Source organism: Phyllostomus discolor, chromosome 10 (assembly GCF_004126475.2).
Source record: "Phyllostomus discolor isolate MPI-MPIP mPhyDis1 chromosome 10, mPhyDis1.pri.v3, whole genome shotgun sequence".
In the NCBI taxonomy this organism is placed as follows: Eukaryota; Metazoa; Chordata; class Mammalia; order Chiroptera; family Phyllostomidae; genus Phyllostomus; species Phyllostomus discolor.
Window position 1 is genome coordinate 37,852,604 of NC_040912.2, and position 14,943 is coordinate 37,867,546.

Consider the following 14,943-nt stretch of genomic DNA (forward strand, 5'->3'; position numbering starts at 1 on the left):
GTTCAGTTATTTAAAATATTATTTATTTTCTATACATGGTGTATTTTTTTTACAAAGGAATAAAGACAAAGGTTTTGTTAAAGTGAAATCCAGTTAAATGCTAGCAGTGCCATGAAATCACTGCTTAGCCGGGTTGTCGATGTGCACCTTTCATCCTCAGTAGTGAACAAGGTTAATGACATCATAGCATTATGGACAATGCAATAGAGGGTATGTATTAGTGTTTCAAATAATTCTCAAATAAATCAGTTATGTCAGTTATTCTTTAGCAGAGTCAGAACCTAAATAATGAATTATTTCAAAGTACCTTAAATCACATTAGTGATTACAAATTTTAATTTGTTTGAAGGAGCAGGAGCAAAGTGTCAAATTCAGTATCTGCTTCTCATAGTACCTTATTCTTCCTGCATTATATTTTCTATGCAGGGTATTGATACTGTATGAAGAAATTTAACTTAGTAGTGTACCTATTAATCAATTGCTAATTGTTTGATTTACATTCAATTTTAAGAAGGAACTTGTTTATTTTTATAGGGTACTTGAGTGCCCAGGTTACTTGATCAGTTGGGCTGAACAAATGTATCTCCAAAATTAAGCATTTTTCCTGGAAAGAGGTAAGAGATTTAAAAATATGTACATTTTCATATTAATAAGTTTTGGTGGACATTTTGCTGTGCTAGTACTTTTTTTGGCATATAATTTAGAAGACAAATTTTAAAAATTAAGGACATTTTCTGTTTTTACTTATATAGATTACTATTTTGTGGGATGATTTGTAAAAGGATAGGGCTCCAACATTAACAAATAAACAGCGTGCAGAGAAGCCACATTACCACTTCAAAATGTCAAGATCTGCATTCTCACTATTTTTTTGAAAATACTCACACTTAGTAATTAGACTGGTTTTGCCTTATTCCCCAGGAGCAGCAGAGCAGAGGTAGTTGATGTGTGGGCAGATTGCCATCCAGAAAGATCCTTTGGCCAGCCTGTCCCTTCTACATTTCCTGGAGCACATATGGTTACTATCAACTAGAATCCATTCAAAGGTTCAAGTGCCAAGCACAGAGGGAGGAGTCAGTTTTAAAATATATTTTGCTATCATAATTTTGACTTGAGATGTAAGACTGAAATATGACACTGGAAGTAAAATGCAGTTAGGAAATCTAAATGCATATGCATTATTTTTTTAACCCTCTTTAACCACAATTGTCACACAAGATTCATTTCATTGTAAGAAGTAGGAAGAAAATGTAACAACATTAAACCTACCATTTACATTTTACATATTTACATTTTAGTGTTTTTAGAACAATAGACTTCAAAATATGACTTTTGCATCGCCAGTTCTCTCATATACATATACATAATATATCGCATATATAATATACACATGGATATGTTCATTATAGATTAATTTTTTTACCTTCCACAATACTAATTTCCTGGATGCTATTTTCTTATTAAATCATTTTTCATTGTTATTCCATCACAGTTGTCATGATTTTTACCTGTTTTCCCTCCTCTGCCCATCCCACTCCCCACTTCCACAGTCAATTCCCACATTGTTCTCCATGTCCATGGGTCATTAATACATGTTCTTTGTCTACTCCCTTCCCCTTCTTTCCACCATCATCCCCAGCCCCTATCCTCTGGTCACTTTCATTCTGTCCTGTGTTTCCATTCCTATGGTTCTATTTTGTTCATTAGGTTATGTTATTCCTTAGATTCCTGTTATAGGTGAGATCATACGGTATTTGTCTTTCATTGACCAGCTTATTTCACTTAGCAAAGTATTCTCCAGTTCCTCCCATGGTGTTCAAAAGGGTAGGAGCTCCTTCTTCTTTCCACTGTGTAGTATTCCATTGTGTAAATGTACCACAGTTTTTTAATCCACTCATTTACTGATGAGCACTTAGGCTGTTACAGCATTTGGCCATTGTAAATAATGCTGCTATGAAGATTGGGTGCATAGATTCTTCTGAATTGGTGTTTCAGAATTCTTAGAGTATATACCCAGCAGCAGAAATACTGAGTCAGAAAGCTGTTCCATTTTTAGTTTTTGAAGGAAATTCCATAGTGTTTCCCAAAGTGGCTGTACCAGTCTGTGTTCCCTCCAACAGTGCACTATAGTTTCCATTTCTCCACATCCTTGCCAGCACTTGATTTTTGTTGATTTAATAATGATAGCCATTCTGACAGATGTGAGGTAATATTTGATTGTGGTTTTAATTTGCATCTTTCTGATGGCTAGTGATGTTGAGCATCTTTTCCTACATCTTTGGGCATTCTGTGTGTTGTACTTGGAAACTGTCTATACAGATCCTTTACCCACTTTTTAAATTGGATTGTTTGTTTTTCTGGTGTTGAGTCACATGAGTTCTTTATATATTTTGGATATCATACCCTTGTCCAATGTATCATTGGCAAATATGTCCCCCCATATAGCCAGATCCCTCTTCATTTTGATGATGGTTTCTTTAACTGTGTAAAAGTTTCTCACATGTAGTCCCATTTGTTTATTTTTTCCTTCATTTCCCTTGCCCTGGGAGATATGTCAGCAAAAATACTGCTGCACAGGATAACTGAAATTTTCCTACCTATGTTTTCCTCTAGAACTTGTATAGTGTCACGACTTATATAATTGTAAAGATTTTATTTATTTATTTTTAGAGATAGGAGAAGGAAGGGAGAGAGAGAGAGAAAAACATCAATACATGGTTGCCTCTCATACACCCCCAACTGGGGACCCAGTCTGCAACCCAGGCATGTCCCCTGACTGGAAATAGAACAGACGACACTTTGGTTTACAGGCCAGTGTTCAATTCACTGAGCCACACAAGCCAGGGACAACTGATATTTAAGTCTTTTATCCATTTTGAGTTTATTCTGGTGGATGGTGTAAGTTGGTGGTCTAGTTTCATTTTTTTGCATGTACCAGTCCAGCTCTTCCAACACCATTTATTGAAGAGGCTATCTTTACCCCATTGTATGTTCATGTCCCCTTTGTCAAATGTTAATTGACCATAGAGACTTGGGTTTATTTCTGGGTTCTATATTCTGTTCCATTGATCTTTGTGTCTGTTCTTACGCCAGTTCCAGACTATTTTGATTACAATGGCCTTGCAGTACAGTTTGATATTGGGTATTGTGATCCCTCCTACTTTGTTCGTCTTTCTCAATATTGTTGAAGCTATTCAGGGTATTTTTGGTTCCATAGAAATTTTTTAAATATCTGTTCTAGACCTGTGAAATGTGCCATCAGCATTTTAATAGGAATTGAGTTGAAAAATATCATACATCATGATCAAATGGGCTTCATCCCAGGGATTCAATGATGGTGCAATATTTGCAAATCAATAAACATCTTATACCACATAAACAAAATGAATGACAAAAATCACATTATCATATCAATGGATACTGAATTATTTGGTAAAAATTCAGTACCTATTTATGATTAAAAAAAAGCTCAGCAAAGTGGGAATAGAGGAGGCATACATCAACATAATAAAAGCCATATATGAGAAAACTACAGCTGACATTATACTCAACAGGCAAAACTAAAAGCTTTCCTCTCAATATCATGAATAAGACAAAGGCATCCACTTTCACCACTCTTATTCAACACAGTACTGGAAGTTCTAGCCACAGCAATCAGAAAAGAAAAAGAGATAAAAGGCATCCAAACTGGAAAGGAACAAGTAAAACTGTCATTATTAGCAGACAATATAATAGTGTACATAGAAAACCCTATAGTCTCCACCAAAAAACTACTCAATCTAATAAGTGAATTTGGCAAAATAGTGGGATACAAAGTCTATATTCAGAAATTAATGGCATTTTGTATACCATTAATGAAATATCAGAAAGAACAAATAGAGAAAAAATCCCATTTACTATAGCAACAAGAAAAATAAAGTAGCTAGGAATAAATTTAACCAAGGAGGAAGAAGACCTGTACTTGGAAAACTATAGATACTGAAGAAAAAAACTAAGGGAGATACAAATAAATGGAAATATATACTGTGTTCATGGATTGGAAGAATTAACATCATTAAAATGTCCATAATATCTTGGATGCTGTTTTTCACTAGTATATCATGCCTACAAATACTAAAAACATGCTTTCTGTTTTCTAGCAAATAAGAACCTCCTGATTTTCCAATTATAATTGCTTCATAGGACATCAATAAAGAAGGCAAGGGACACCAAATAAATTTCCTAGGTACTAATTAAGGATTATTTAACATTTATGAAGGCCAAAGTCATACATAGACTTATTTTTTAAAGGCATTGCCCTCATTGGCTTTTAATGTATACTTAAAGAGCAAGCTAGTTTTTCAAAATTAATTTAGATAAATTAATTAACAGTCCATTTGGATGAATCTTAAACTACTGAACACAATTAACAATGAACACATCAAATAGAAATGGGATAGTGAGTCCTAGAAAACTAACAAATATTTATAAAAGTGAGAAAAGCAAATTTGACTAAAATCCATAAAATTTACTTCCCAGTATTGCATCCACTAGAACTGTTTACAGAATTTAACTTATGATTTAGGCTTTGAATGATACAAATGCAAACAAGGACAGATAAATATCAGTTTGTTGAAGATGTGATATGGCCATTCCAAATTAAGAGGCTAGAGATCTACCTGTTATATACCAATGTTCATTTCAGTGACAGGTTACCTTACCCTTTAATCTTTCCCCTTTTTAAACAAAAATAATCTGTTGGAGAATTATGGCCATGTCAAATATATGATGATGACATATTTAATATAAATAAATATTTATATAGTTGACAAATAATATATTTTGCTTGCCCTGGTAATCTTATTATTCATTGGTTTATTTGCTTATGGAATGCCAATATAGCAAGAACTGTGATGCATTATTTTCTGTACTGAATTGGAGAATAGTTTTGCAATGATTGACTCTTCTGTTGACATGGTTCTACATATGTTTGATTCTAAACAAATTATAGGTTAAATATGTAACCAATACCACATGAAGAATGTCATGATAAAGATATTCAGAGTTTATTTAAAAAAAATAAGTCAATAAAAGAAGGCCATAGTTAAGAAAAAGATGTACTGATTTTGAAAGAGAAGAAGGTGAAATAAAATTTCACATTAACAAAAAAGAAAAATTGAAAATATGTGGATGAGAAGGAAGAGGAAAATACAAATCAGAATACTAAGATCAAGAGTAGTACATATAGTTTGTTATTTCATTTGCGGTTCATTCTTATATAAACATTGAATAACTTTGGTCTATTTTATAGGGAAGTGGTTTCATATACTAGAGTGGTATTATATCCTTGACATACATCTCTCTGGATTTCTAATCTGAATCCCCATGTAAACTTGGGAAAATTACTTTGCTTTATTTAATGTCATCATTTACACATTGGGATTATTAATACCTTATTTATTTGCTTATAACTTTTACATATTTTGAAATATTTTATTTTAAAAAATTGAATTTTGAAATATACATTTTCCCTTTTTTAAACAACTGTCAAACTTCTTTTCATTTGTATCATTTTCAAAGTGTTGTCCTTTTTTTTACTTTTTAAGAAATATGTAACATTTATTGTGTTTTCCCCATTATCATTTAATCCCCTTATACTCCTCTCCCTCATAGCAATCACTGCCCTGTTGTCCATGTCCATTAGTCTTTTTACATTTTTGTACTTTTTCATGGTTAAGTCTTTCTTTTTTCTATTATACATTATAAGCTTTTAAGGTAAAAACATTTTTCTTCTTTATGCCTTCCTCCACCTCTCAGTGTAAGGGACAGACAACATTTATTAAATAAGTGACGAAAAGAAAAAATAAGAACCTTTTTATGTAGACATGTTGATTGTAATTTGAGTTAAAACAAAAACATTTAAATTTTTCTAAAAGATGTCAGTTTTTAGGAGATAAAATATTTCTTAAAAATAAAAATCTTTTGACTCAATATGTTCCCTGATTAATTTAGATGTTATTCAATTTTGATTTTAAATAGGTTCTTTGAGCTTGTTGCATATTAGTATTTTAATCTGCTTTGTAATCACTTCTAAGGTTTTTTAAGGAATTTGAATATCTTTTCCTTATCAGAGAATTTTCTAGATATTTTTTAAGAAAGACCCTGGCTGGCGTAGCTCAGTGGATTGAGCGCGGGCTGGGAACCAAAGTGTCCCAGTTTTGATTCCCAGCCAGGGTACATTCCTGGGTTACAGGCCATAATCCCCAGCAACCGCACATTGATGTTTCTCTCTCTCTCTTTCTATCTCCCTCCCTTCCCTCTCTAAAAAATAAAAATAAATAAAAATAAAATCTTAAAAAAAAAAAAAAAAAGAAAGAGAGAAAGGTAGATATTTCAAGTGTGCCTAGAAAATCATTCTGGAATGGAGCTCGAATTCAGCTTCAGTAACAAGAAACATTGGTGACTTGAGCAACCAGCAAGCTCTTGCCTCATGGCCTGGAGTTAGATATCAGTGTCCACAGGGTCAGAAGGAATGTTTGGGAGATGTGGCTTTGCTCCTGGAGAACCTAGCATATGCCTAACCTGTTCTTCACCGAGTGAGGGTGGGATTGGAATAGTGCCTGTAGGAGGGGGGTGTTATCTACCTCCGAAAAACTTCATTGTCTGCAAGTTTGCACAAATCCTACCACAGATTCAGACTGAATCTTTTACTTATTTTTACTGGCTAATAATCCCTTCTTTTCTCAAATAGTTCTTTATTTTCACTCTGTCTTTTATAGTGTAGGCTAAATGTTTTTGGGTCCACAGAATATCTGAGCCAGAAGGAATTTAAGAGTTCATCCCATTGTTGGCATAAGGAGATTAAGAACAATATAAATTTAGTTGAATTTACAGAGACCAAGAACCCAAACTCTAACATTCTTTCCTTTATATCATAGATCTTACTTACAAAACACTCCTTTATATTTTATATTTTTTCCCAAGCTATGATATTTCTATCATATATTTTAGAGTTATCTGTTAACAATTCTCATTATTTAACATTATTGTCTTCAAGTGCAATTTTTATTTGTGTAGAAAAATAAAGAGTTGACATCTTTCACATACACATTCACACACGGAAAGATTGCCAGTGTGTAAAAATCATTGAGCAAGAAAGATTACAAAGTAAGAGGAGTACATACATAGTGTACAACCTCCAGGAACAAACCTATTCGGGAAGTGACATTTTATGACTGGCTAAATATCTATTGGTACGTATATACAAAAAGCAAAGTACTGCATAGAACTTTGGTCTTTATTAAATTCATTGAGATGTGTACAGTTTCTTTGGGTGAAGCCTCTCTCTATATTTATTTTTTTCTTTCAAATTTAACTAAAAATAATTTAGGTAAGATAAACTCCATCTATTTTAAAAGGGTCAATTCCATGAGTTTTGATGATGGTGCATACCCAGGAAAGCATCACCATAAGCAAGATATAGAAAATTTCCATTAACCCAACAAGATTCCTATCACCTTTTATGTTGTTCATGCTATGCATTAGTTCACATTTTTATATAAATGGAATTATATAACTATATATTTCAAATGGAATCATACAACTACACATAATTTTCATGTAGCATAATGATTTATTTATATACTTGTATTTCTCAGCAGTTCATTTCTTTTTATTTCTAAATAATATTTCATTCATTGAATATATATACTACATTTATTTATTTATTCACTTGATGGAAATTTAGTTATTCTCATCTTTTGGCTTTTGTGAACTAATTTTCTATGAGCATCTGTGTATAAATCTTTATGTGGACATGTGATTTTATTTCTCTTGGAAAAACCTGTGGGATTGAGACATCAGGATCGTTTGGTAGGCATAGGTTTAACATTTTACAAGATGTGAGTTTTCTAAAGTGGCATTCCCCTGAGTATTGTATGACAGTCCCTGTTGCTATGCATCAGGGGTCAGCACACTATGACTCTTAAGCCAAATTCAGCATTATTTACTTCTAAAAAATGTTGTACTGAAAAACAGCACACTTATTTCTTTATGAATGAGCTTCTTTTATGCTACAAAAGCTGAATTATGTAATTATGACCAAGGCCATTACGCACTCAAATCTTAAAATACTTACTATCTAGCTGATTAAAAAAGGGTTGGCTGATCCCTACTCTGCATCCTTGCAAAATTTCCCATTGTCAGTCTTTCTTCATTTTATCCATTTTAATGTATATGTGATGACATTTTAATTAGGCTTTACTTTGCGCTTTTCTGATGACTAATGATACTGAGCATCTTTTAATTTGTGTTTTTGCATCTTTATATCTTTTCTTAAGTATCTATTGAAATGTGTTGTCCAATTTTTGATTGAATTTTTCTTATTATTTTTGAGTTTTAAGTGCACTTTATATAGTCAAGGTACAAGTCCTTTGGTAGACATACATGGTATGTGAATATTTTCTCCCATTTAATTGCTTTCTTTTTCATTTTCTGAAGTTTATTTTAGCAAAGTTTTACATTGATGAAGGGCATTATGTCATTTATTTCTTCATTTACATTTTCTATTTTGTACTATGAAATATTTGCTTACTCCAATGTTAATTTTTTTCTCCAATATCTTTTGTAGTAGTTTTATTGTTTTAAGTTTTAAAAGAATATGATCCATTTTAAGTAAATTTTTGCATGTGGTTTGAGGTGTTGAGATTACTCATTCTTTTCATTTCCAATATATGTCTAGAATCATTTATTGAAAAGACACTCCTTTCCCCATTGACTTACCTTAGGGACTTTGTCAAAAATCAACAGCCCAAGTTCTTGTCTCTAATTGTTCTATTGGACTATGTGTCTATCTACCCTTTTGCCAGAACACACTTGATTTTTTTTTTGTATTTACACTAAGTGTTGAAATCAAACTGTATAAGTTGACCAACTCAGCTGTGTTTTTTTAAATTATATTTTATTGATTATGCTGTTATAATTATCCTGATTTTCCCCTCTTTGTCCCCTGCCACCCAGCATCCCCCAATCCCTCAGGCAATCCCCACACCATTGTTCATGTTCATGTATCATGCCTATATATTCTTTGGCTACTCCATTTCCTATACTGTACTTTACATCTCCATGGTTATTCTTTAACTACCTATTTGTACTTCTTAATCCCCTCACCTCTCAACTCATTTCCTCACACCCCTCTCCCATCTAATAACCATCAAAATGAAATCTATGTCCATGATTCTGTCTCTTTTCTTCTTGTTCACTTTGTTTTTTAGATTCAATTGTTAATAGATATGTAATTTTGCCATTTTATTGTTTGTAGTTTTGATCATCTTCTTTTTCTTAAATAAAGTCCCTTTAACATTTCATATAATAATGGTTTGGTGATGATGAACTCTAGTTTTTTCTTGTCTGGGAAGCTCATTATCTGCCCTTTGATTCTAAATGATAGCTTTGCTAGGTAGAACAGTCTTGGTCATAGCTCCCTGCTCTTTATGACTTTGAATATATCTTGCCAATCCCTTCTAGCCTGTGAAGTTTCTTTTGAGAAATTAGCTGACAGTGTTATGGGAACTCCCCTATAGGTAACTGACTTCTTTTCTCTTGTTGCCTTTAAGATTCTCTCTTTATCTTTAACCTTTAGAATTGCTATCATGATATGTCTTGGTGGGCCTCTTTATACCAATCTTGTTTGGGGCTCTGTGCTTTCTGGACTTGCATGTCTATTTCCTTCACCAAATTAGGGAAGTTTTCTTTAATTATTGTTTCAAATAGATTCTCAGCTATTAAGAATTAGTATATCTTTTGTTCCTGGCTGGATCTCTTTTATGTTCCTGAGGTCCTTACCAAGTTCCTGGAGCAACCTTGTAACCACTGTTTTGACCTCTGCATCTAATAGGTTGCCTATCATCATTTCATTTAGCTCTTTTTCTGGAGTTTTGATCTGTCCTTTCATCTGGGCTATGTTTCTTTGTATCCTTATTTTGGCAGCCTCCTTGTATTTATTTCTATGTATTAGGTAGAGCTTCTATGACTCCCTGTCTTGGTAGCATGGCCTAATGTAGTAGGTGTCCTGTAGCGTCCAGTGGTACAGCCTCCCCTATCACCAAACTGGGTACTCAAGGTGCATCCTTTGTGTGGGCTGAGTATACCCTCCTCTTGGAGTTGAGCCTTGATTGCTGCTGTCAGCTAATGGGGGGATTTACTCAGTCCAGTCAACTGCAAGGATTGGCTGAGACCTCTTACCACCAACCTCCACCCTCTGTGGAGGATCAACTGTGCAAATGCAGGGTAGTGGTGCTCTGATGTAGTCTGTCTCTGTCCACTGGGTGGGCTGGCCCTGGGTTTTCCCAGTGGTGCGGGCCAAGATCAGCCCCCAGCTGTAATTTGTCTGGGCCACCCTGCCTGAGCTATAAAGCGATCTGAGATGGCTGCTACTTGTGCTCTGAGATTCCTAGGAGAAGCCAAGCTGTGAATCTATGCTGGCTGCTGCTAGTGCTGAGCCTAGGGCTCACTTAGGCCAGCTGTTGTTTGTTTGATAGGATTTAGGAAGTTTTGCAATATGAGCCAAGACCAGCCATTCATATGGAAAAGCAGCCTGAGTGGGCCCATTAGTTGGATGGGACAGAGTCTCTGGGGATCTCCAAGGCAGATCAAACAGTGTTAGCCAGGTTGATGGAGTCTCTGATATGGCACCAACTTGCTGGCTCTGTGACTCTGTAGGAGGAGGGTTCAGAAAACGGGCAACAGCCTCTGCTCACCTTCATGCCAGAAACTTCACTTTCTCCCTGTATGCTGCTGGTGCCTTTCAAGCTGCTGCCCCAGTGCTGGAGCTCAGAGGGAGTCTGAGTAGGTGAGTCTGTGTATGGGTTCTCTAAGAGGAACTGCTTGGGGCTCCAGATTAGTTTCCACCAACTCAATCCCCACTGGTTTTTGCAAACAGAAGTTGTGGGGACTTATTTTCCTGGCACTGGAACCCTGGGTTGGGGGGCCTGATGTGGGGCTGGCTTTCCTCACTCCCAAGATACCCCTTCCAAATTTTTATCCACCACATGTGGGTGAGAGACCAACACTTTCCACATCTGTGCTTCTCCTACAAGTCTCAATGGATGTGGTTTCTTAATTCTGTAGTTGTCAGACTTTAATTCAACTCAATTTCTGATAGTTCTGAGTAATGATTGTTCTATATTTGAGTTGTAACTTTGATGTGGTTGTGTGAGGAGGTGAGCCATGTCTGCCTACACTGCCATCTTGACCGGAAGTCCATATCTCAACTGTGTTTTAAAATTTCTCTGGTGCTTCCAGGCTGTTTGCTTTCCCTTATAACTCCTCCTCACAACTACCCCCCACTTCACAAAAAAGCCTTCTGAGATTCAGATTGAGACTTGTTGAATCTATAAATTTATTTATGTTTCTCTAGACATCTTATTATTGGTTTTTATTTTAAATTCATTGTGGTCAGAGAATGTACTTGGCTATCTATCATTTAAAACCTACTGAGAGTTGTTTTAAGTCTGGACATATGTGCTGTATAGTGTTCTCTAGATCCACTCTGTGTTTATTGATTTATTTTTGTCTTGTTGTCTTACTAAATCCCTTACTATAATTATGACATTTTAGTTCCTATTTTAATTTTGAATGATAATTATTACTTCTTTATACTTGTGGTTCTTTGATAATTTCATACACATGTTTGCTTAGTATGTCTTCATGCTCAATTAACCCTTTTATGTACTGTTTCTTTTTTATCTTTGGTAATGCTTGTAATTTGATATCTATTATAGCTGACATTATAACTGTCTTATGGTTAATATTTGCATCTATTGATTTTTCAAGTCACCTGCTTAATACTGCAGTTGACCATTTAATATATTGCAATCTCAGTTCCTTTGCAACTTGTATCCCTCCCATCAAGAAAATAAAAGATTTTAGAATCTTATTTAATTCTTGAAATTTTAAAATTTAGTAATGTTAAGCCTTTTAGGGTCTGTTTTATTTTGTTATCACTGATTAAGTGCTAAACAGCCCTTTTAATCTGATGATAAATACACTTAAGAGAAATATTTTCTTGATATATATAGGTATAGATAGATATTGGTGATGACATATTGAAACATATATGTGGAGATATACATGAAATATATATATACAGATATAGGTAGAGAGATATGTAAAATATATATAAAAGAAATATATATAAATTTCTTCCCTGAGTTTTTTGTCTTCCCCTTTTTTGGGTCCCCCAAAATATGAAATTTACTACTTTACTAGATCCATTATTTTTTTTTTTACTTTTATTCTTCTATTTCATGTTCTTACTGATTTTACTTTGTGGCAATTTTTCTTGACTTTGATTCTATCCCTTCTAGTAAAGTTCTTAATCCGATTATCCAACATTGAATTGGTAACAGCTCTTTCCAGTTCTCTGTTTCTCTTTCTTACAGTCTTATTTACTTGTTTGTTTGTTTTTAATAGATTAAAAATCTTTTCTTATTTCTAGAGAATGTTCACTACAGTTTTGACATTTTTTCATGTCCTTCATTATTTTTGTTTTCTCCAGATTCTTTTGGTGATTTTTTTGTTTGTTTGTTTCTCATTGATGTGATCAGTTTTCCTTACAAGTCATGTAATTCTGGACTGAAAAGTGATATTTATAAGTGAGATATCAAACCATATTTGGAAGCCCTGTGTGACTAGGGTTGGGGTGGTAGAGTTTAGAGGATATTTTGTGAATCATTAGACTACGATTTATATTTACCAGTAAGCAAATCGGTCTTTTCACAATGGACCACCAAGTGATAATATGTAGGGTACTTTCTTCAGTGCTGTTTATATCCCCAGTAGTTGGAAGAGGGAAAATACCTGCTGACTGCTGATATTTTGGGAATAAGAGAGTAGGAATGTTGGTGTCCCAATATTTTCTTTCAAGGTTTGACATCTAGTATTGATTGTCTCCCAGTTTCCTTAGGGTGATTGGGTTTGCTTGTCCCGAGAGGTCCTCTAACAATTTTTTTGCAAGACAAATAAGTTTATATAAGTTTGTCCAAAATTCCTTGAAATCTTACATTGTGGTAACCACTTTATCATCCTCTAGGTCCTAGTGGGTGAATAGGTTTCTTCATTTTTGTTTATTTGTTGGTTTCAGTTCTCTCATTACATCTTCAATGGGATTAAGGGAGGGAGGAGATAAATTTGTATGTATAATCTTTAATAGGTTTATTTAACTTAAATATTATTTTGGATGATGGTGATATGTTTCCAAGATTCAGAGGAAAAACTTTCCTGAGTTTTTCATAGACAAGTATCTAGATCAAATGGTTAATCATCAGTCTTCCCTACCTTATGGCCATATTTTAAGAATCATTTTATAACCTATTGTCACCTTTGCCTCAGGAAGAGAAGAAAACTCACATCTGTTCATTCCAATTCATGCTGAGAAGTTTTAGAAAGAGGTTTGGTGAGAAGGGATTATTGGCTAAAATGATACTTTGAAATAATCTATAGATTTTATTACTCATGTTATTTCTGTTCTCCTATTACCATAGATAATTGGCTATAGTTCAAGTGGAAGTATAGACAGAAATACAGTTGCAGCTCATCTGGGTTTCATCAAAACTATATCCCTTTTTGGCCACAATGGACTTTGAAACAACTTATGTCTGGAAGTGCTACAAATAGTCACTAAGAATTTGCCTGAGGCCTGAGACAGTTGCTATGGAAACTGTCTCACTCTTTTTTAGTGAAAACTTAACCAACAACAGTTGGTTAGCCACAACTGAAAATAACAATAGGTGAAGAAATAAGCATAAAGATGCAGGATATTAACAATAGTTGGATTTGTAAACTATTGTACATAAATCCATGAAGATTAGTTATCTTGAATGGAATTTCTGGAACAATTTACTTTAATCTACACTACAAAAATGGAGACTCAGACCCAGAAGTTTTTGATTACTTTTATTCCATTTTATTCTAAATGTGTGGTCACAGGTTCTCCTGAGCTTACTTCATTAAATGCAACTTTGTTTGTTTCTAAAATACTGAAGTTTAAAAAATTCTTAGACAAAACCATAAATTTATTTTTCAATTAGCATAGCACAGTAGCCTAGGTAAAATTTATAGCCATCTGTATTTTAAATACTGATTTCCCAAATATTAATAAAAATCTCAGAAAGTATCATTTTACTGAGTAATATGATGAAACTAACATAATTCAGAGTGAGTGAGTGCTGTAAATACATTTCACCAATCTGTAATTTTTTGGGGGGCGGGGGTAGAAAATGGTGATAAAAATATGTTAAAAATAAACTTAAAAGATTTGTCACTTAACGTTTTGTAGAGTTTTCTACTCACAATATTAAATTCTTTTTGGATATTGATTAATAAGCTATCAAAAGCAGTATGAAGATAGAAAGATGAATAAAAGCATGCATAATTATAAAAGATTCCCAGGACATATAGGATCTATTGTATATATCAATAGAAAATCAATCAAAGATCTATAATCATTTAAGGAACACCCCACCTTTCCCTGTTAAATGGTCAAGGAGACCCTTTGCACAGTGACTCCTCTAACATGCTGTACAGACTGTTACTCTCTGGTCTTACTAGATTAATCTGGCAAAGAAACAATAAGACCCAATGGATTGAGACATTCACATTTTTGTTCCTAGATAATATGAAAAGCATATCCATCTTTTACCGTGAATCTTGTCCAATTTCTAAAGTAGTAGATGAGTATGCTGCTTGAATTCATATTGTGTTAAAGTGGCCATTTTGAAGAAATTACATAAAATGGTTGTATCAAATCATCTGCCCAAATACCTAATTTAAATCTCATCTACTCATCTAGCCAACTCCACATAAACCTGCATATCTCAACCCAACATTACTTTCACAATAAAAGTCTTCATATTTCTTATCAAATATGTAACTTCTTAATGGTTGCCTCCTAGTAATTTTATTTTT

The 14,943-nt window shown here is 33.8% G+C and overlaps 1 protein-coding gene across 1 annotated transcript in view; it reads left to right on the forward strand.

Annotated features, from left to right (window-relative positions):
• The first annotated feature begins 591 nt into the window (after positions 1-591).
• The window catches only part of SEMA3A (semaphorin 3A), a 313,391-nt gene continuing 299,039 nt past the window's right edge, over positions 592-14,943 (forward strand). Inside the window, exon 1 of the mRNA XM_028525425.2 lies at positions 592-614. The gene's annotated coding sequence lies outside the window, so the exon portion shown is untranslated. The remainder of the gene's footprint in view (positions 615-14,943) is intronic.